General features: G+C 44.1%; 1 protein-coding gene and 1 long non-coding RNA gene across 2 annotated transcripts in view; one reads left to right on the top strand and one right to left on the bottom strand.

Annotated features, from left to right (window-relative positions):
* Positions 1-22056, top strand: part of thsd7ab (thrombospondin, type I, domain containing 7Ab) — a 488245-nt gene that overhangs the window by 155369 nt on the left and 310820 nt on the right. The gene's annotated exons all lie outside the window — the stretch shown is intronic.
* The window catches only part of LOC140373589 (uncharacterized), a 528683-nt gene that overhangs the window by 482184 nt on the left and 24443 nt on the right, over positions 1-22056 (bottom strand). The gene's annotated exons all lie outside the window — the stretch shown is intronic.

Genomic DNA, 22056 nt, shown 5'->3' with positions numbered 1-22056 from the left:
GGAGTTTGCCCAACCAGTCCAGATGTGCTTTGTGGATCTGGAGAAGGCTTTTGACCGTGTCCCTCGGGGTGTCCTTTGGGGGGTGCTCCGGGAGTACGGGGTCCGGGGCCCTTTGCTCAGGGCTGTCCGGTCCCTGTATGACCGGAGCAGGAGCTGTGTTCGCATTGCCGGCAGTAAGTCAGACCTGTTCCCAGTGCATGTTGGACTCCGCCAGGGCTGCCCTGTGTCACCGGTTCTGTTCATAATTTTTATGGACAGAATTTCTAGGCGCAGTCAGGGGTCGGAGGGGGTCCGGTTTGGGGACCACAGGATCTCATCTCTGCTGTTTGCAGACGATGTTGTCCTGATGGCTCCATCAAACCCGGACCTGCAACATGCACTGGGACGGTTTGCAGCCGAGTGTGAAGCGGCTGGGATGAGAATCAGCACCTCCAAATCCGAGGCCATGGTTCTCGACCGGAAAAAGGTGGCTTGCCCTCTCCAGGTGGGTGGGGTGTCCTTGCCCCAAGTGGAGGAGTTCAAGTATCTCGGGGTCTTGTTCACGAGTGAGGGAAGGATGGAGCGTGAGATCGACAGGCGGATCGGTGCAGCGGCTGCAGTGATGCAGTCGCTGCATCGGACCGTTGTGGTAAAGAGGGAGCTGAGCCGAAAGGCAAAGCTCTCTATTTACCGGTCGGTCTACGTTCCTACCCTCACCTATGGTCATGAGCTTTGGGTAGTGACCGAAAGAACAAGATCGCGGATACAAGCGGTCGAAATGAGTTTCCTCCGCCGGGTGGCTGGGCGCTCCCTTAGAGATAAGGTGAGGAGCTCGGCCACACGGGGGGAGCTCGGAGTAGAGCCGCTGCTCCTCCACGTCGAGAGGAGCCAGCTGAGGTGGCTCGGGCATCTGTTCCGGATGCCTCCTGGGCGCCTCCCTCGGGAGGTGTTTCAGGCATGTCCCACCGGGAAGAGGCCCCGGGGAAGACCCAGGACACGCTGGAGAGACTATGTCTCTCGGCTGGCCTGGGAACGCCTCGGGATCCCCCCGGAGGAGTTAGAGGAAGTGTCTGGGGAGAAGGAAGTCTGGGAGTCCCTGCTCAGACTGCTGCCCCCGCGACCCGGCCCCGGATAAAGCGGCAGAAGATGGATGGATGGATGGATGGGTGGGCAAATTAAAAAATAAAAGTGATAACTATAATTATGCAGATAATGTAGAGAGGTGGTAGTAGGGCCTATAGTCTAAGAATCAAGAAAAGTATTTGGAATTAAATTTTATTTTAAATTCAACTCCGACTTCTGGATAGTAGGGATGTGATTTGTTAATGTGAAAATAAAATTTCACTTAACTCTGTGTTTGTGTAGATTGTTACCGTTAGCGATTAGTGTAATAAACATTTCTTAAATCTAAGGTTGTTCTGAATGCAGCAAGAACAGACAGTGTGACATCTGTAGAGGAGGGAAGGGCTTATCTCAATGAGATGCAAATGAGCACAATTGTCCTAACTTGTGAGCCCAGGTGAGGAATGTTTGAGCCCCGTTTTCACAGTCAAATATTATCAGATCCACATGAGTCATCATTGCATAGCTTTCTACACTTTCAGAATCTGTGAATAACTCAAAATGTCTCTGGGGAGACTTGATCCTGGTTTAACCATGGTCGGGCACATATCGAACCGTGCGGTCGTGAAAATATTGAAAGACTACTATGAGATTACTATGAAGTTGGTACTGTTTGTGAGGGAGGGGTGATGTAGGTGGGGTATTAGACGTGTGCTCTTTGCGGTGGCTTGTACTCCATGTCGCAAGGGGGGGCGAGGGCCTTAATTGCAGCGTGCAGCTTTTTAATCATTGTTATTATTTTCAATTATTTATATTTTTTTTATATAGTTGTTTTTTTAAAGCCCATTGCTGGGGGGGGGGGGGTAAGTAATGCATGAGTAAATGGGCACAGACTGATGGACAGGAAAGGAGAGCAGGGGAAGTGACTAAGTAGTCTAATCTAGATGTTATAAATGCATGGATACGTTTTTCAGCATCGCTTTTAGGCATGTGAGACATTATATAGAAAGTAAAACCTGCATATTTCTCTCCACCTTGCCTGGATTGTTCCTGATAATTCATCCTCAAACTAACATGACATGTCTTAATAATAGCCAGGAAAAGTGTAAATTGCACTTGTGTAACAGTCTGGTTTTCGAATCAAAATGAATTGGAATCAATGTGAGCTGTACTCTTTAGGCTAAAACCATTTGGTGGTTATTATTAAAGGGAAAAGTTGAGTTGGAGAAACTTTGTGCTTGCACAAACAAAAACATATATTTGTTTTTGCAGGGCATGTAAGGCTACAACACATCACACATTTGGTTCATGTTTGAGCTCCTCATATCTCACTCTTTTTTACTTCTATTTCTGCTTTTCAGCTTGTCTCCTGTCTCCGCTGGTCCTCTCCGCCTCTTCCTAACAATTGAACAGCTAGGGTGGATATTTATCGTTATGTCTCGTGTGTCGCGCCACTGTCAAACCAATGAGGCACGTCGAAAGCTAGTGTTTGATGTTTTCAGTTCCTCCTTTCTCCCCATCAATCTGGAGCGCACACTGCTGCATTGAGAAGCAAGACTTTCTGAACGTTTTGTCCCATTTTAAATGGATTTGGAACTTAAAGCGGGGAGGCATTCATGACTCCTGACAAAATCCATTTCCTGACAAGAAATATTGAATCGGAAGCGGAAGGCTGCCAATTTGTTGCTAAATGCCAAATACTTAACTTTAATGAGGTCAGAGATGGGAATTAGTGGAATTTGTAACCATTGTAAATTAACAAAGAAATGTGTTTAATTTGTTTTGATTAGTTTCACTGGGTAAGTTTGGCCTTTCCTTCATCAATAGTACAAGTGCAGGTTTGGGATCTTTTGTTCTATATCACTTCAATTTGTTGTTAGATTTGATCATCATCTTATAGTTGCATTATGATACTTTTCTGGTGAAGGATCTGCCACCAGCTTGTTGGCATGGAGATGTTTTTGCTTTTACAAGAAAGCTTCAAAACTTGGCATTAAAAAGCATGGTGGTTGTTTCTTTCCCCCTTAAAGCTTACAGTAGGGCTGTGCAATTAATGGGATTTTGATTACAATAACTATTATAAACTCCGACAATTACAAAAATGGCGTCATCGAAAGGTAAAAATGAATACTTTATGACACTACATGTACACAGTTTTAAGATGTTAATGAGAGCAGCCGCTTTTGTGTGCTTTTTTTTCTTAGTCTTTCTCTTGCCCTTTGCCTCCTCCTCAGACTGGTTACTGCTGCTGCTGCTGCTGCGTGTTCTGCCTGTTTGCTGGATTAGAACTCTCCACATGGGTGACCCACGTGAATATCTATACATCCAGGACTTATCAGAGTCTTTATTTTGTTCAATTTTGAGTTTTCAGGAAAAAGCGTTGCAGCCTGAGCCCCAACGCTGCATTAGCTTTTTTCAAAACTTTTTCGGGGTTCTTTGCAGACTGCTAAAAGTTTCTCATTAAGCAGATTTATTATAAACTCTATTTTTTATTTGGTGGGGTCAATGCATGCTAATCAGAGTTGGGGGTAACGCATTAGACTACTCAAATTACTTTTTGAGAGTAATGAAGAACATAACCCCCTTAGTTTTGTGCACCCATGTTATCTAGTACTAGTTACTTTTTCAAATCAGCAACGCATTAGTTTTGGTTGGGTTGTGCTTCGGTGCCTTTTTCAATCCTCTAATTTTGTTTTAGCGCCTTTCCACAATTTGTGGTTGGGCCCCAACATTACACAAAAAATGATTACTTCTTAAAGTGCTGACATTTTTGAAGAAAACTGGTGAAATTGCCTTCAATTTAGTGGGTTTCGGGTTGTGTGTGTTTTTATCAAATATAGCTGGCATGGTAATAATAAATATTGATAGGTTTACCCTTTATGTACATGTTCCAAATTTTAACTGTTTTCCTTCCACTCTTAAGCTTACAACATAGCCTTTTCATTCACTCATTCCTACCACTTGTTCCCATTAGGGGTCGCGGGTGACTTTTTAAGGGCATGTTACGCAGAGACCGTAAGGAATATAAATTTTTAAAAAAATATTTATCAAATTTCCATGTCCTTAGATGCAAAAAGTGTTGTTTTGAGCTCGATCGGACAAAAAACCTAGGACAAGTACGATTTTGAAAACAAAAAGTCAAACATGGCGTCGCCACTTCCTGTTTATCATAGAGCGATGCTGCCAGGTGTGTTTTACTCATCAAATATAGCTCTATCACTGTCCCAAGTTTCATGTGCCTAGGCATATGTCGGTGTAATCCCTCATTCGTCCAGGCGTGTTCCATAGTAGAAAAAGCTTCAGTTGTAGTCATCTGGACTCAGTTTGAAAAAATAGACGTTTCGACTCTCATCCAAGAGTCATTGTCAATAAAAGAATTTAGATCGAGAACTCCGATATTAATACTGTTCTGTGGTAAGACCCACCCATTGGGCGGAGCCTTCCTGAAGTAGAAAGAGTTGTTTGTTTCAACAGAAACTCCCCCCTTGTATCTACCTGAGGTCACAGCGACCCTGAAGAGTGCCAAACCACCTCCTTCAAATATCACATCTGAAGAGAGAAAAGCACTTTCAACACTGGAAAAAGATCATAGCATCAACATCCTCCCAGCAGACAAGGGACGTTGCACTGTGATTCTCAACGCAGCTGATTACGAAGCCAAAGTCCACACCCTCCTCGAGGACACGACCACATACGAGCGCTTGAAAAGAGATCCGACCAGTGGCTACAAGAAGAAAGTGATAGACTGTTTACAAAGGCTGGAAAAGAGGAAGTGATAGACCGGCCTCTGTATTACAGACTGTATCCTGGTGAAGCCATGCCTTGCATTTATGGCCTTCCAAAAATACACAAAAAGGAGGTTCCACTCAGACCCATAGTGTGCAGCACAGATTCCATCACTTACAATGTGGCCAAGCATTTAACAACTATATTGGCTCCGCTTGTGGGGAATTCGGTACATCATGTGGAAAACACGCACAACTTTGTGGATAAAGTGAAACATCTCCAACTGGACCCAGATGACCTCATGGTTTCATATGATGTTGTGTCCCTGTTCACCTGCATCCCGACCTCTGATGCAGTAGCAGCGGTGAGGATCAGACTGCAGGAAGACACCACCCTACAGGAAAGGACCAAACTGACACCTGAACACATATGTAAACTGTTGGACATCTGTCTGAACACCACTTACTTTCAATTCCGGGGACAATTTTACAGACAGATTCATGGCTGTGCCATGGGCTTGCCCGTCTCTCCCATAGTGGCCAACCTGTACATGGAGCACTTTGAGAAGAAGGCACTGTCCTCATTCTCAGGCATAGCCCCAAAACTGTGGCTCCGCTATGTCGATGATACTTTTGTAACAATTAAGAAACAAGAGCTGGAAACCTTCTCTGATCACATCAATGCTGTGGACCCACATATCAGGTTTACAAGAGAAGACGCTAAGGAGAATCGCTTGGCCTTTCTTGATTGTTCCACGATCAGAGGAGAGGACGGGAAACTCCAAATAGAAGTATATAGGAAACCTACACACACAGACCAGTATCTGCTCTTTGGTTCCAACCACCCAGCACAAGCTGGGTGTGATCAGAACCTTACAACACAGAGCTCAAGGTGTGCCCACCAGCTCAGAGGGCAAGAAGAAAGAGGAAAAACATGTCCGAAATGCCCTCTCAGCCTGTGGTTACCCCGCTTGGGCCCTCAACAGAGTGAAGAGAACCAAAAAGCAGGACAAAAGGGAAACTGAACAGAGAAGGAAGGGTGTTTCTATCCCTTATGTGTCTGGCCTGTCGGAAAAAACTGCAGAGAATTTTTAGACAACACGAAGTCCCTGTTTATTTTAAACCAGGAAACACTTTAAGACAAAAACTGGTTCACCCAAAGGACAAGTTGCCGACTCAAAAACAGAGCAATGTAGTTTATTCGATCCAATGCAGTGAAGAAAGCTGTAAAGAACGTTACATAGGTGAGACAAAACAGCCTCTACACAAGAGGCTTTATCAGCACAGAAGAAATACAAGTTCAGGACCTCAGAGCGCCGTGCATCTTCATCTTGAAGCCTCTAATCACTCGTTTGAAGACGGTGATGTGAAGGTTTTAAGCAGGGAGAAAAGATGGTTTGAAAGAGGAGTCAAGGAAGCTATTTTTGTTAAAAAAGAAAGACCTTCTTTAAACAGAAATGGAGGGCTAAGGTTTAATCTTCCTGTTATTTATAATGGGTTACTGAACCCCTGGAAAGGTAGAGGACCAGGACAAGGACATCCGGATGCTAATCAGGTACTCAGGGTGGTTGAGCCAGGGTCTCACAAAGACAAAGAGGATTCTAATAGCCCATTAAAATTCTGAATAGGCTCGGTAGATACAAGGGGGGAGTTTCTGTTGAAACAAACAACTCTTTCTACTTCAGGAAGGCTCCGCCCAATGGGTGGGTCTTACCACAGAACAGTATTAATATCGGAGTTTTCGATCTAAATTCTTTTATTGACAATGACTCTTGGATGAGAGTCGAAACGTCTATTTTTTCAAACTGAGTCCAGATGACTACAACTGAAGCTTTTTCTACTATGTGCCTAGGCCAAAGATTAAGAGGTTCATGTTTTTTCTTTTTTGAACTAGTCGGCACTGTTACGACGGGCGTTCTCGCAACCTCCATTTTATTCGAATTCGGGCCGAGCCGATCGCGTTTATGTCCCCATGTGTGACATTCCTCAATGTTCAGGGGGTCAAAAATGCCCGAGTTGTGGCAAAATGACCATGCAAGAACAAAGACTCGGCTCGAGCCAATAAAACCAAACTGTACAAGTGTCATTACATTACAGAGTGTTAAACTCCAGTCCGAATAAATAAGTTTTAAGCCTAGATTTAAAAAGGCTAAAGTCTCACAGAGAATAATCGATCACCCCAGCGTTTGAGTCTGGCTTTGGGGACGTCCAGCAGAAGCTGATTTGTTGACCTTAGAGTCCTGCTTTGATTTAGCCCTGCTTGGGTTTAGATAAGGAGGTGCCAGGCCATTTAGAGCTTTAAAAACAAAAAATAAAATTTTAAAATCAAGTCTAAAAGAAACGGGAAGCTAATGGAGAGCAAAAAGAATTGGGGTGATGTGCTGACATCTGGGCGTGTTGGTTAGAAATTCTGCCCTAACCATGTATTTATGTCTGTAATACAATAAGTCAAATGTAGGGTATTCTTACTCGTTTCCTCCTCACACCAAGATGTAATGTGTATTCTCTGGGACTAGCCATTACATTGTGGACAACATGTGTAGGATTTTAGGTAGTTAATGTTCATATCACATATTTAAATATTGCTTGTATAGCCTGTTCAGCAAAACATTAATACCTACTAAGTCTCATTCTCTGAAAGAGAACACACGATTCATTGACTGACATTGAACATTGACATTGATTGATTGAAATTCTAAAAAGATCAATAGAAAGGCTCTATAAACCAGAATGATTTTGTGTGGTTTAATAAACACATTTGGTTACACAGAATGTGCCTGGGCTCAACTTAGTTAAAAGAAATGCTGGTATTAAGAATTGAGTTTTGATTGATTAATTCCAGTAGAATAACCCAGGGAAACCTAACTTTAAATGCCACTCTGCCAGTATCAGCCAACTCTCAGGTCTTACGTGTCCAAGGAAGGCTCAGATGTGGATCAAGGCCTCCTCAGAGCTCTTTGGGTCTGTAGAGCTGTCTGTGGCGCTGATCCTTGTGCCAATCCACATTGTGGATCTGGAGAAGGCTTTCGATCGTGTCCCTCGGGGTGTCCCTTTGGGGGGTGCTCCGGGAGTATGGGGCATAGTCAGGGGTCGGAGGGTGTCCGGTTTGGGGACCACAGGATCTCATCTCAGCTGTTTGCAGACGATGTTGTCCAGATGGCTCCATCAAACCCGGACCTGCAACGTGCACTGGAACGGTTTGCAGCCGACTGTGAAGCGGCTGGGATCAGAATCAGCACCACCAAATCCGAAGCCATAGTTCTCAACTATGCCCTCTCCGGGTTGGTGGGGAGTCCTTGCTCCAAGTGGAGGAGTTCAAGTATCTCGGGGTCTTGTTCACGAGTGAGGAAAGGATGGAATGTGAGATTGACAGGCGGATCGGTGCAGCGGCTGCAGTGATGCAGTCGCTGCATCGGACTGTTGTGGTAAAGAAGGAGCTGAGTCGAAAGGCAAGCTCTCGATTTACCGGTCAATCTACGTTCCTACCCACACATATGGTCACGAGCTTTGGGTAATGACTGAAAGGACAAGATCGCAGATACAAGCGGTTGAAATGAGTTTCCTCTGCCGTGCTGGGCGCTCCCTTAGAGATAGGGTGAGGAGCTCAGTCACACGGGAGGAGATTGGAGTCGCTGCTCCTCCACGTCGAGAGGAGCCAGCTGAGGTGGCTCGGGCATCTGTTCCGGATGTGTTGGGGCTGGTGACCCAACAGTAATTAAAACACTGTAAACAAGGAAAGGAAGACAAGACAGATTAATATATTTTACTCGCGAGGAGAACGGTCAAGGATAAATGACTCAGTCACAATAAGCGACCAGGGTCAGATCCCTGCTCGTCCTGAGCTCCTTTGGCCGTTCTCACCGCATTTATTGAAACTTCTTCACGCCCATAGTTACATAAAACAAGTTGCCCGAGCCTGAAGGGAGGGGGGATAAACGCCAAGGCAACTTGGAACATAAGATTAAAAATAAAAGACATCAGACATATAATGAGCAAAAGGGAAAGGGAGTGAAACTTGGGCTTTCCATTTCCCGTTCACTTCTAAAAACATGATTCCGCTGCAGATGTTCACAGAAATCAGGGCAGGTCGACCCTGAGCGTTACTGGAGACATCTCTGTTGCTCAAAAAACACATCATTAATACAGTTAATTTCACGACACAGTATTATAAGAGTAAAATAATAGGAGATAATTATATACATTTTTCTAACAGGATGCCTCCTGGGCGCCTGCCTGGGGAGGTGTTACGGGCATGTCCCACCGGGAAGAGGTCCCGTTGAAGACCCAGGACACGCTGGAGGGACTATGTCTCTCGGCTGGCCTGGGAACGCCTCGGGTTCCCCCCGGAGGAGTTAGAGGAAGTGTCTGGGGAGCAGGAAGTCTGGGAGTCCCTGCTTAGACTGCTGCCCCCGCGACCCGGCCCCGGATAAGCGGAAGAAGATGGATGGATGGATACTTGCTGTTCGAGCCTCTTGCTCATATTTCTACTGTTGACATCTCACAGATGCTGCCAACGTATTCTCCGCTACCCTCCACACATGTCATTTCCGCCCGGAATTTACATGCATGAAGTAAAATCCAAGCTTTAATGTTCATCATCACACTTCTGAACCTGCTAACACTGGAAAACTAGCGCCCTCATTAAAAAGCCACTATAGAAACCTCGAGGTGCGTCAAGAGCAAGTTCAAATGGCAACTGTTCTTCTATGTGGGCCAATTTGATCAATTATGCACTAAACCCATTCATTACTGGTTTGTAGACATTAGATTTTTGACATCAGACATGGAGGATGGAGAATGGCGCACACATACCCTCAGGAGCATAAATATTAATCCTGGTTTGTTTATTTGTGAAATATGCAGAGTTGTTTATGTCACTTGTTGGAGAAGTAGAGCAGACTCAAGCCCAGAACAGTTTGGAGGCTTCATTTCCTATGTATTTTGAAGCACATCTGTGCTTCAAACAACATAGCTCTGAAACACGTTACAGAGCTGTTTTGGGTCGGCCTACATACATACTTGGTTTTGTGATTTTTAAAAAATCTTACTTCAATCACTGCAGATTTGAGCCACATGTTACTTACTAATTACTAGTTACATAAAAAAAGGTAATTTGTTACATTACTTAGTTGCTGACTCAAGAAAGTAATTTAGCTACATTACATTGGAATTACTTTGAAAATGAAAAGAATTATGTGGGTGCACGGTGGCAAAGGCGGTTAGCGTTCTTGCCTCCCTAGAAAGGTCATGGGTTCGATTTCCGGACCAGAACAGGGTTCTCCGGCTCCCACCGTCCAAAGACAAGGCAAAATTGGCAACTCTGAATTGGCCCGAGTGAATGAATGAGAGAGTGAATGTCTGTCTGTAATATCTATGTCTCTGTGTTGGCCCTGCGACGAGTTGGCCACTGTCCAAGGTATACCCCGCCTAAGGCCCAAAGTCACTGGGATAGGCTCCAGTCACCCGTGACCCCGAAAGGGAACAAGCGTTAGAAAATGGATGGATGGAAAATAATTATGTTTGTGCAATCAAATAGAATTCCTTGTTTAGCCCCCAGTTTAGACCTGGTTTAAACCTGGTTTAGACCTGGCTTAGATCTGATTGCGACCTGGTTTGTTATTACCAGTAATCTTGTTTTTGTTTTTCTGTATTTTGCGTAAAATATTTGTGAATAATAGTGACTTGAGAGGAGAAATGGGTAACATCTCTTCACAACATACACTGCTAGAAGTCTATTTATTTCTGTCTTTGAGGTTACTTGACAGCATTTTGAAAGCAGGGGTTGCTTACATCGTATAGGTGCTTCAGTGGAGGCAGTGGCAGATTGTTGTTCTTCTTTAGCTTCACATTTGCGTGTTGACGTTGCAAAGTGTTTCCACCAATGAAACCATGAGTGAACCTCCCTCCTTGTGCTCAATTTGCTTTGTGTTTTATGTATAAACACATAAGCACTAAAGTGTAAGCATGCAAGCGTGCATGCAGAGGAAGTTTACTTTTTAGTAACTGTAAACTAATTACCGTATTATCCAGATTATAAATCTCACTTATTTCATAGTTTTGGCCAGGGTGCAATTTATACTCCGGAGCGACTTATATGTGATATTATTTGTTATTTTCACACTGGCAACCGCATTTCACAAGCGATGCGGGAGAAGAATCGGCATTTCCTCTACCTCCGGAGTTTGCGGAGTTGTTTAGAAATGACAGAGTAATAAGAATTCAACGGATTTAGTGATTTGGGGTAATACTGATGCTTTGTTTAACTTGTTAGCATGTTCTTTATGCTATAGTTATCTGAATAACTGTTAATATGGTACGTTAAACATACCAGTTTGTTGTCTGTTCGTCATGCAGCTGAATGTGTTACGTTAGCATACGTAAAACTATTCATCATGCTCTCTAATCTGTTATTATTTTAAATTGCATTTCAAGATGAAATGTTTTTTTCTTCTCTATTATGCTTTTTTTTTTTACAATCCGGAAAATACGGTTCAAGTGTTTTCCTTATAACGCGGTCTGATTACAGTAATGTGTTGCACCCAACTCAGGTCGCTATACACATTAGACACTACATGCTTGGATACATTTAGTTTAAGTTTCAGAGAGGGAAGAACCTACAGCTCCTCCTCTGTGACAGTGCACACACTTGTGTGAACCAGCTCAGACCTGAGTCTATGCTCCAGCTCAGACCTGAGTCTATGCTCCATTGCAGAGCTTTAGAAGAGGAGAGTGTGACACATTGGCTAAAGGTCAATTTCTTAAAATACAATACTAACCCTAACCCTATACATACAAGATAAGATAAGATAAGATAAGATATTCCTTTATTGTCCCACATGGGGAAATTTCATTGGTGCAACGCAGGTAGATACAAAGGTAGATACAGAAGAACAGATCACTTATAGGAAGTCTGAAAAACACTTTCAGTAGAAGATCTCCTTTAAATAAATAAAAACTCCCATAGACAAATAAATAAATAAATAAATAAATACCATTGCATGTGATCCCGACAGTAATTGCACATGAATATGTGTCACGACAGCACATAGATTGCACATGAATTTCACAGTAATTGCACATGAATTCCAACAGCAATTGCACATATGACAGAATTGCACATCAGTATTAGGTTAGGTCAGTATTGCGAGTGTTCAGTACTAACAGTTTTTGTTATAAAGTCTGACAGCAGCAGGAAGGAAAGACCTACGGAACCTTTCCTTCACACATCGAGGGTGGATCAGTCTCTCACTGAAGCTGCTCTCCAGAGCGGAGAGAGTGTCCTGCATGGGGTGACAATCATGGTCCAGCATAGATGTGAATCTAGCCAGGACCCTCCTGTCCCCCACCTCCTGCACCGAGTCCAGAGCACAGCCCAGGACGGAGCTGGACTTCTTGATGACTCTGTCCAGCCTCTTCCTCTCCCTCTCTGTGATGCTGCTGCTCCAGCAGGCCACACCATACAGGAGGGCCGATGCCACCACAGAGTCGTAGAAGGTCTTCAGGAGTGGCCCTGTCACTCCAAAAGACCTGAGTCTCCTCAGGAGGTAGAGCCGACTCTGGCTCTTCCTGTACAGTGCGTCTGTGTTATGAGTCCAGTCCAGTTTGTGGTTCAGATGAACACCCAGGTACTTGTATGAGTCCACTCTCTCAATGTCCCGTCCCTGGATGTTCACTGGTGAGGGGGCAGTGGGGTGGCGTCTGCGGAAATCCACCACCATCTCCTTGGTCTTCCCCGCGTTGATGAGGAGGTGGTTCCGCTGACACCAGTCCACAAAGTCCTGCGCCAGTCCTCTGTACTCCGCGTCATCGTCGTCCGTGATAAGTCCGATGATGGCAGAGTCGTCAGAGAACTTCTGCAGGACACAGCTGTCCGTGTCATGTCTGAAGTCTGCAGTGTAAAGGGTGAAGAGAAAGGGCGCGAGGACAGTGCCCTGGGGCGCCCCCACACTGCAGGTCCGAGTGTCAGACACACAGTTCCAGGCTCTCACAAACTGGGGTCGGTCTGTGAGGTAGTCCAGGATCCACTCTGCCAGGTCATACTCCACACCAGCCGTCTCCAGCTTGTCCCTCAGGAGCAGCGGCTGGATGGTGTTGAAGGCGCTGGAAAGATCGAAGAACAGAATCCTCACAGAGCTGCCAGGCTTTTCCAGGTGAGAGAGAGAGCGGTGCAGCAGGGAGATGACGGCGTCCTCCACTCCGATGCCAGACCGATATGCAAACTGCAGCGGGTCCATGGCTGAGCTCACGGTGGAGCGGAGGTGGTCCAGGACTAGCCGCTTCAGTGTCTTCATCAGGTGGGACGTGAGAGCCACTGGCCTGAAGCTGTTGAGGTCTTTGGGGCGCGGTGTCTTAGGCACAGGTACCAGACAGGAGGTCTTCCAGACCTGTGGTACCACCCTCAGCTTCAGGCTCATGTTGAAGACATGCTCCATAACTCCACACAGTTCATCTGCGCAGGACTTAAGGAGCCTGGGGCTGATGTCATCAGGTCCTGCTGCCTTCCTCACTTTAATCCTCTTCAGCTCACTCCTCACCTGTGCTGCTGTGACAGTCAGTGGTTGGCAGGGGGACTGTGTGCTGGGGGGATGGGTGAGTCCAGGCGAAGTGGGGAGCTGATGGTCCGGGGCAGATAAGCGAAGAGGAACAGATGCAGGGCGTTGTCCAGCTGTGGAAGAGGGAGCATGCAGCTGTGCAGGGGGAGGGGCGGGTGACTGATCAAACCTCAAGAAGTGAGCATTTAAATCATTCACCCACTGTAGATCCCCCTCTGTCTGGGCAGGGGGGATTTTGAAGCCCGAGATGGTTTTCAGGCTCCTCCACACTCCCTGAATGTTCTTTTGCTGCAGCTGCTCCTCCATCCTCCTCTTGTAGCCGGCCTCAGCCTGCCTGATCTTCCTCCTCAGCTCCTTCTGCACAGTCCTCAGCTCCTCCTTGTTCCCTGACCTGAAGGCTCTCTTCTTCTCCTTCAGCAGAGCCTTCAGTTCACGGTTAATCCATGGCTTGTTGTTTGGAAAACACCGCACCGTCCGGGAGGGAACAATGTTCTCAAAACAGAAGTTGATGTAGTCCGTGATGCACTCTGTGATGGTGTTGATGTCCTCCCCATGTGGGTCATAAAGCTCAGTCCAGACAGTGGTGCTGAAGCAGTCCCTCAGAGCCTCCTCGCTCTCAGCAGACCACATCCTCACCTCACGGCACACCACAGGCTGCCTGCGCATGATGGGTTCATACACAGGCCTCAGATGTACAAGGTTGTGGTCCGAGCTGCCCAGGGGAGGGAGGGGGGAAGAAGAATAAGCCTCCTTGGTGTTGGCAAAAAACAAGTCCAATGTTCTATTCTCTCTGGTGGGGCAGGTAACATACTGGGTGTATGTTGGTAGAACAGAAGAGGGAGAAGCGTGGTTAAAGTCACCAGAGATGAGGAAGAGAGCCTGTGGATGCTGTGTTTGCAGCCTACAAGTGCAGGAGAGCAGTGCTTCACAAGCATCTTCAGCATTGGCAGACGGGGCCACATAGACTGCGATCAAAATCACATGTGAGAACTCCCGGGGCAGATAATATGGCCTCATGCCAATAGCCAATAGTTCAATATCCCTGTTACATAGCTGCTCCTTCACTGTGCAGTGTTCGGGTTTGGACCAGCTCGTGTTCACATACACCGCCAGACCTCCACCTCTTTTCTTTCCGCATTCTCTCGTTCTGTCCGCCCGCAGCAGATGAAAATTGTCCAAACCTACAATAGAGTCTGGCATTTCTGCTGTTAACCAGGTCTCTGTGAAAATCAAGACACTGCTGTCCCTATAAATCCTCTGGGACCGCATGAGGCTCGCTATTTCCGTCATTTTATTTTGAAGGGACCTCACGTTACCCATGACTACGGCGGGAACCGACTTCCTGTTTGTCCCTCTCTTCTCTCGGAGTTTACGTCCAGCCCGTCTGCTTCGTTGCGTTTTTCTTAGGATGTCCGCCGGGATAACGTGACGATCTCCGGGTAAGACGACAGTTCTCCGCAGTTTCATGAGTTCCTCCTTTGTGTAAACGCGGTACGGCGCCGGGCGGGGGGCGGGGCCGGAGCCGGGGGACTCAGAGCCAAGACACATCGCAACGACACGACGAAAACACTCAATCCAGCCTAATAAAGTCAAAACAAGTTAATTTAAAGCGATTCCAGTGCGTGTCCCGATCGTTCGTGAAGTTCCTCTTTTATATAAACGTGTATATAAACGTGTACCGACGACACGCCGTACTTTAGCGCGGCCGGAGGGCGCGGGGGGGGCTGGTGGGCTCACTCGGAGCTAGCTCACGTCACAACAACACAACGAACGCAACGAAAAACGCTCAAATCCAGCCGAAAAAAGTCAAAAACTGTTGAATTAAAAAACTATTCCAGCGCGTGTCCCTATCGTACAGTAAAATAGAAAAAATATACTAACTATATTTACAAAATATAGGAGATAAAGCACAATAAGTGTGAGAAAGAAGAGAGAGCGTTTACACCGGGCTGCCAGCTGTACCAGCGCCTTATGACGTAATGCGCCTTATGACGTAATGAGAATGACTACATTCTCTAAAGGTGAGATGCTCCAGGCAAAACATTCTAAAAGTTTGATCTCTCAACATAAATATTTACGCAGAAACAACATTCCCCAATCTTTGCCAAAATATATTTGTATATATTTGATTTACTCCACTTGCATCCATAGATTTATTGTAGCTTTATTGTAATAGTCATTGTAACTTCAAAGGCTCTTTTCACCAAATGCATTTTTAGTTCCGTAAGGCCGTGCAAAGCTCGGCTGCGAAAGGGCGCAGACAGAAACCTCCCATGTTATTCCAATGGGAAAATCGTCAGATCTCTGAAATTTGAACATGCTTACACTTTATACTTTTACGAACTCCTCCAAGGGCGTTAGCCCTATTAACCTGAAATTTGGTGAGCCTCATCTTCAGGGGTGGACCATCAAAACTGTCAAGTGTCACGTTCTCTGTGTAGCCGCAAACCTTTCCCTTTATATGTAAGGCAAAGGGGAGAAGATGCGATAGCGTCACGGATTCAGCAGTAGGTGTAGTAAAAGGAAGATTGTGGCGCCTCAGCGTGGCAGCAGCGTGGCGAGGGCCGATCATCGCCGCTTGCAGCTATATTTTAATATCATTTTCTAAGGCTGATTTATTATTGTTTTAAGGCAAACAAAAGTAAGCATTTTTTTATTATATACAAATTATTTGTAAGATCTAGTTTACTCAAAAGCTTCATACGTCCCAAATGTATGCACTGTTAGTATTACACATAAAATTCCTTATTTTCTTATGAAAATTTTGCATGATGAAAAACTACATTCATGAGTAAACGTCAGAAGAAGTTTCAGATTATCTCTAAATTTAAAATGTTTTCCTATTCATCTGCAGGGTAGTATTAAGCCATGTAACTTTACTTTTACTTGAGAATAAATGTTCACTACTCTTTCCACCATTGCTCTCTTTCTTCTAAACTATTTGCTATCCCTCTCCCTTTATCTGTTACTCTCACACCTTCTCTCTCTACCTCTCTTTCCCTTTCTCATAAAAACCTTCCCCCTGACTCACTCGACCTCTCATAACACCTTAGTTCTTAAAAAAGACTCTTTCTGCCAGCTTTTTCTCAGCCTATTGAGACCCAAAGTGCACACATACAAATGAACAGCGTCTTAGCTTTTTAAACGCCAAACCGCCGTCCTCATTCTGTCGGTGTGACGGAGATGAAAAAATAATGACTGCGATTTTACACCCAAATGAAAAAAAAAACGTGGGCATTGACAACAGGCGCAGCACTAAAAGGAGAAGTGGCGCAGGAAAAAGTGGGTCATTGGCAGCATTAGGGCTTTTAAAAACACAGAAGAAGATTGAGAGAGAGGAGATGGAGCTATCACTCTCTCTGCATCAAATGCCAGGTATAAAGAAGATAGATCCGTGTACTTGCTGCCCATTTAATTTTTAAATTGGAAATCCAAAATTGGAAAATGACTCGTTTTTGTGTTAAGTTTTCCTGGAATCAGAGTTATTTTTGTGTGGTTTATTCATCAAATGATTAAATCAGCAAGGTTGAATACACAAACAGTTTCCTAACAGGTAAAATCAACAAGCTATAGCATATTAACTTTAAGATGCAAGGAATCTGGTTAAACTGGGGTTTTTAACCTATGAATATAAAGGGGTAACGCAGGACTTTGTGAGATTCGTTCTGTCTCCGGGGTTACCTCCGTGGAAAGGTACATCGGCCGTGTAGTCGTCTCAGCTGTGTACCGGCAAAAGAGCCCGCTCGCTCCCGTCCAGGGGGTGCCGGGCGCTGCGGCAGATCTCGGTGAAAGTTCAAGAAATGGCACAAGCGACTCGTCCCATCTGAAATTATTATTATTATTATTCAAAAATAGGCACTGATCTACAAACACTACGGTGGTTGCTTCATAAAGACAAAATAATAATAGTTAACAAAAGGTTGTCTTAATTGTGCTCCTAAGCGTGCTGAAAAGGTCCTTCAGGTGATGATCGGTGATTACAGTTAAACAAGAGAGTCTGGCTGCGGCCTAATGTCCAACGCACACAGTGGAGTCTTGGTAAGACGGAAAAGTTAAAAAGTTTCGCGGAGCGGGAAGAGAAACATAAAGGCAACAAGGAAAGAACAAAAGAGAACGTTTTCTCAGTCAGTCTGGCAACACAAATTAATGACATATCATGGGTTTTTCTGGTTTGCCCAGGCACATATTTGTCTCTGCTGTGGCGCCATGGACGTGATTTATAGTTACTTAGGCAATAAAATGCTTAATCCTTCTTAAACCAGATGTTTGGTTGTGCCTGAGGACATCTTTCAGGTCAAAGAGAGTTCACAATAAAAGAACTGTAGGCTAACTGTAGACAATTGGGGCGCTAATGCGCCCAAATTGTCCTTTTCTTACACCTACTGCTGAATCTGTGACGCTGTCACATCTTCTCCTCTTTGCTTTACCATTCAAAAAGCAATTTTATTTTGAATTATTGGCAAAATGTGCGGCTTTGCCGCACAGAGACCATGACTCTTAGAATAAAAATTTAACATTTGATGGTCCACCCCTGAAGATAAGTCTCACCGAATTTCATGTTAATAGGGCTAACGCCCTAGGAGGAGTTCGTAAAAGTATAAAGTGTCAGCATGTTAAAATTTCAAGAGATCTGGCAATTTCCCCATTGGAATAATATGGGAGGTTTCTGTCATCGCTACAGCAAAGCCGTTACAAATGTGACATGGGTCTCATTGACTTTTTTGATTGGGATGCCAAAATAGAATTTTGTGCCAAATTTCGCAAAACTAAACATTTTACCCCTCATATAATATTTATTTCACTCTCTAGGGAGCACTGTCATGCCAAATTAATTTATTTCACTTCAAGTATGTTTAGGGCAAAGGGTTTAACAACTGATTCAAATTTGACGCAATTTGGCCTTTGTCTGTGGCTTTGCCGCATAGAGACCGTGACTGATATCACCTTTGATGTCCCACTCCTCAGCACCATTTTCCCCAAATTTCAGCTTTTTCGGGCCAACGCCCTGGGAGGAGTTTGTAAAAGTATGATTTTTGGAAAAACTCCAGAGTCATGCTAAGCCGTTTTTGAACCAATGTGGCCAACATTTGGTTGGGCGGATGGCGTTGCCGTAAGAATATGTTTTACTTCTAGTATCACCATCTACCTCTGCACAGAACAACAATGGAATTGTATTGATGAATATCATCAATCCATGGTCCTGTATTACAAAACACATCAAATTTGGACAGTGAAAGGAAAAACTGTTGACTGAAAGAACATGAAGAAAAAATATTATTTTCAGTGAAACTACATACAATGGCAAAAGACATTCTAATCAGAAAAGAGAGACTATTTCTTGCCAATATTCAGGTAAAACCAATCTCTCCAATCACAAAAAACAAAATTAAACTGAAAAACAGCCGATAAACGCATCTCTTTTGGAGTGAATAACAAAAACAAAGACTGGAGCTCCAGCACAGACGAAGAGAGCAGAAAAAATCTACCCCGAAAACGAGAAGCAAAGAAACATAAGGGGGACATATTTATGGAAGCTGCACTGATAGAAGGATTCGGTCTAAAGCCAGCGGTCTCGGTGGATGGCTCAAGTCGTTTTCTCCAACAGATGTTCTTAAGTTACACTGGCGACTCTTCCCATTAAAATTTGATTATTATCACGTTCATATTTTACTTAGATCTACAAAGATGTGCGCTTATCTACAAAATGACTAAGGTTGCTTCATGGCGATGATGGCTCTCGCCACCCGCGCGACCGTGTTTTGATCACGATTGCCCCGATACTGCATTCTCCTAGACTTTATTCTTTAGACTTTACAAAAAATAGCCATTTTTGTTAACGAGCTTGCCACATTTGGAATTGTATCAACATCTTCAAGCCTTTTGACTGAAAATCGAAAAATAAAGTATGAGGTGTAAAAAATTTAAAATACTGGGTTCCGCCTATAATGGCCGATTCCCTGTGGGGTTTAGGCTGGGGTCATAGTATAATTTATTACTTGTCTTGACATGAGGTACGTTTGTACCAAGTCTAAGACAAAATAGGCCCATCATTGTAGGTGTGTTATATTGCTATTTTAATTTTTAGACACAAAAAAATAAAAATTTCCACCGATCTTGAATGATGATGTAGCTTAGCCACAGAAGGTGCAGAAAAATGTGTGTAACGTGCCGCTTTTCTGTTTATTCTGCCCTGTATCCCTTATGAATGGGAGGCGTGTCCGAGGTGTGTGGACTGGAGCGTTTATTAGGGTTACTACAGGTGGGGGGAGGAGTCTTCGTTTTAGTGAATTTGGTACCACTCGAGCCGGATTGTGAGAGACGAGCCGCGGCCGCCTAAACCCACGGTGAGAACTTGTGGAAGTGGAACTGGACTGTGAGGCCCACCGGGGCAAAACCCGCGTAGCAAACCTTGCTGCCGATTCGGATATACGCTTTATTCAGCAGCGGAGAATGCGCTGGCACGAGCAGGAGGAAGCGCGCATGCTTGATTGATATCAAGAAGACAGTTGTCAAGACTTTTTCCATGTGGATAACCCGCTTTATGGAATATATTTTCGCATTTGGATTTAATGACTCAACTCCGGGAACGCCGTGAAGGTTTGGGACCGTCGAAACTGTAGACTTAAGCCATCAGCTGTGTTGCATGTGATGTGATTTTTGTTTGGTTAAAGTAAAGGTCACGAGGCCACAACGCAAGATTTTGGGGCGTAGACATTTTATTTTCTAAGTTACACATTTCCTCACATTATTAGCAGCTTAAACAGGCACAAAAGCATTGGGCTTCACTATTTCTCCCTAATAATGATAACCTGGGCTCTGAGGAGTTTTAAAAATTAGTTTTCGTTAACGTTCAGGGGGTCAAATTTGGGGTGGTTTGTGGGAGAAAAATAATAATAAGGCTACCCCAAATAAATTGTCAGTCGACCCAACATTTTTCAAGTGGGTCGGTCGGTAGGTAAATTCTTATTTTTTTACTTTGAAGGCAAAAAAATATATTCAAATTTTGCCATTTTTTGAATCTGAGTGACCGCCAGGACTTCAACAGTCAATGATGGAAAACGTCTCGATCAACCCGGTCGGGAGACTAAATCTCCAGATTTTAAGAAATTTCAATCGACCTTTTGTACGCCGTTATCCTTTATTTCGGTAGCGAAGGCAAGCGGGGGGAACGGGCGCCGCCATGTTTGTTGTGATGACGCTGCTGGGCGTGTTTCCCTCCCAGAATGCAATGCGCAAGTCAAATTTAAATGAAGCCACACCATGATGCAAAACGGCATGAACGGTGGCCAGACCAGTGGCGCTGACAGAGCCAAATCATCTAGTAAAAGACATTATAGGTTCCTGCATGGTCTGTTTAATACAGAAGCATATGGAGGACCAAAAATGAAGACGCATATGCGTTGCGCAATGCGTTATTTGTATAAGTATTTTTTTAACAAAATGCTGATATTTTTTTTCAGTCGGCTAGTTTTATAGTCGGTCGGGTTACGGCAAACAGACCTATTATTTTGCTCAGCCTAACGGAAACTCACTTGTCACGTTATTTTGTCACATTGTGCCCGGTCACATCTTAACTCCCTATAAATATTTTCAGTTGTCTATGACAAACAGAATCTTTTATGATAAAAAAAAAAAAAATTGATATATATAATAATTGATATATTGTTATTCACGATGACCATACCCGAAAGCGTATCAGCTTCGACTTTCATAACATTTCAAATGCTACATCAAAATAAAGAAATTAAAAAAATGTTTAAGAAACAGATTTTTTTTGAATTTTCCTTAAATTGCGGTTTTGTTTAAAATTCACGATGACCATAGCCAAAAACTGGTTCAGATTCAAAACACTACATTGCTCATGGGTTTTGTGTCTTGTGGCCAACTTTGATGTGTTTTCTAGGAAAACTGTAGGAGAAAATGCCAACAATATGAAAGGTCCACTTTTGTCAGTGCCCTGTTTGATCCAATATGGCCGACTTCCTGTATGACTTAAGGTGGAGTCATAATAATATTTTTTACATGTCCTCACATTAACTATTTTTTGGAGTGAGCGTCATATTTTGACTGCGATTTTTTTTATGGCGTCGGGCTCCCATTGGCCCCATGTTAATTCATTTTTGAGGTGGTGCTACTGAGCCATCTTTCAAATCATTTTTCACAAAACCTTCACTCAAAATTAGAACTCACAGAGTTATAATTTTTGATACCACTCACGAGCATATCCATCTTTGTCTTACTACTTGATTTTTGCATTTTTCCAGCCCCCGGGACGATTGCCGGGACGATTCTCGTCCTTCGGCTCGGGCCTAATAATAAGAAACAAGGGGAGAACAATTTCTCCTCACATTCCATTACATTACATTTGATTTCATTCCATGGCTCGAGCCAATAAAAAAACATGGGAGAACAATGGCTTCTCACATTCCATTCCATTTAATTCCGTTCCATCGAGCCAATTATGCCCTGGGCGTATGAAACGTACAAGCAAAAAAAAAGAAGAGAAAAGCGTTTTTCTCGTCCACAACACTTTTATATATTTTGTACATTTGCCCCCCGGAGCGTGGTATTTGAGAAAAGGGGATGGTCCTATTCAAGCTTAGTCAGGTCTTTTTAACATTATTAACGAAAACCCCAAATTAACCCTCATTACACATACAATGTTTTACAGTGGTTAAAATGTTGTTTTAAATAAAATCATGGGCACAGAACAGTTCACTCTAAAATCAAACACAGAG

Source organism: Eucyclogobius newberryi, unplaced genomic scaffold (genome assembly GCF_026437365.1).
Source record: "Eucyclogobius newberryi isolate DKJ021-1_F unplaced genomic scaffold, fEucNew1.0.hap1 SCAF_3, whole genome shotgun sequence".
Lineage (NCBI taxonomy): Eukaryota > Metazoa > Chordata > Actinopteri > Gobiiformes > Gobiidae > Eucyclogobius > Eucyclogobius newberryi.
Note: the sequence above shows the minus strand (reverse complement) of the source record. Positions and strands in the feature narration are given on the sequence as shown.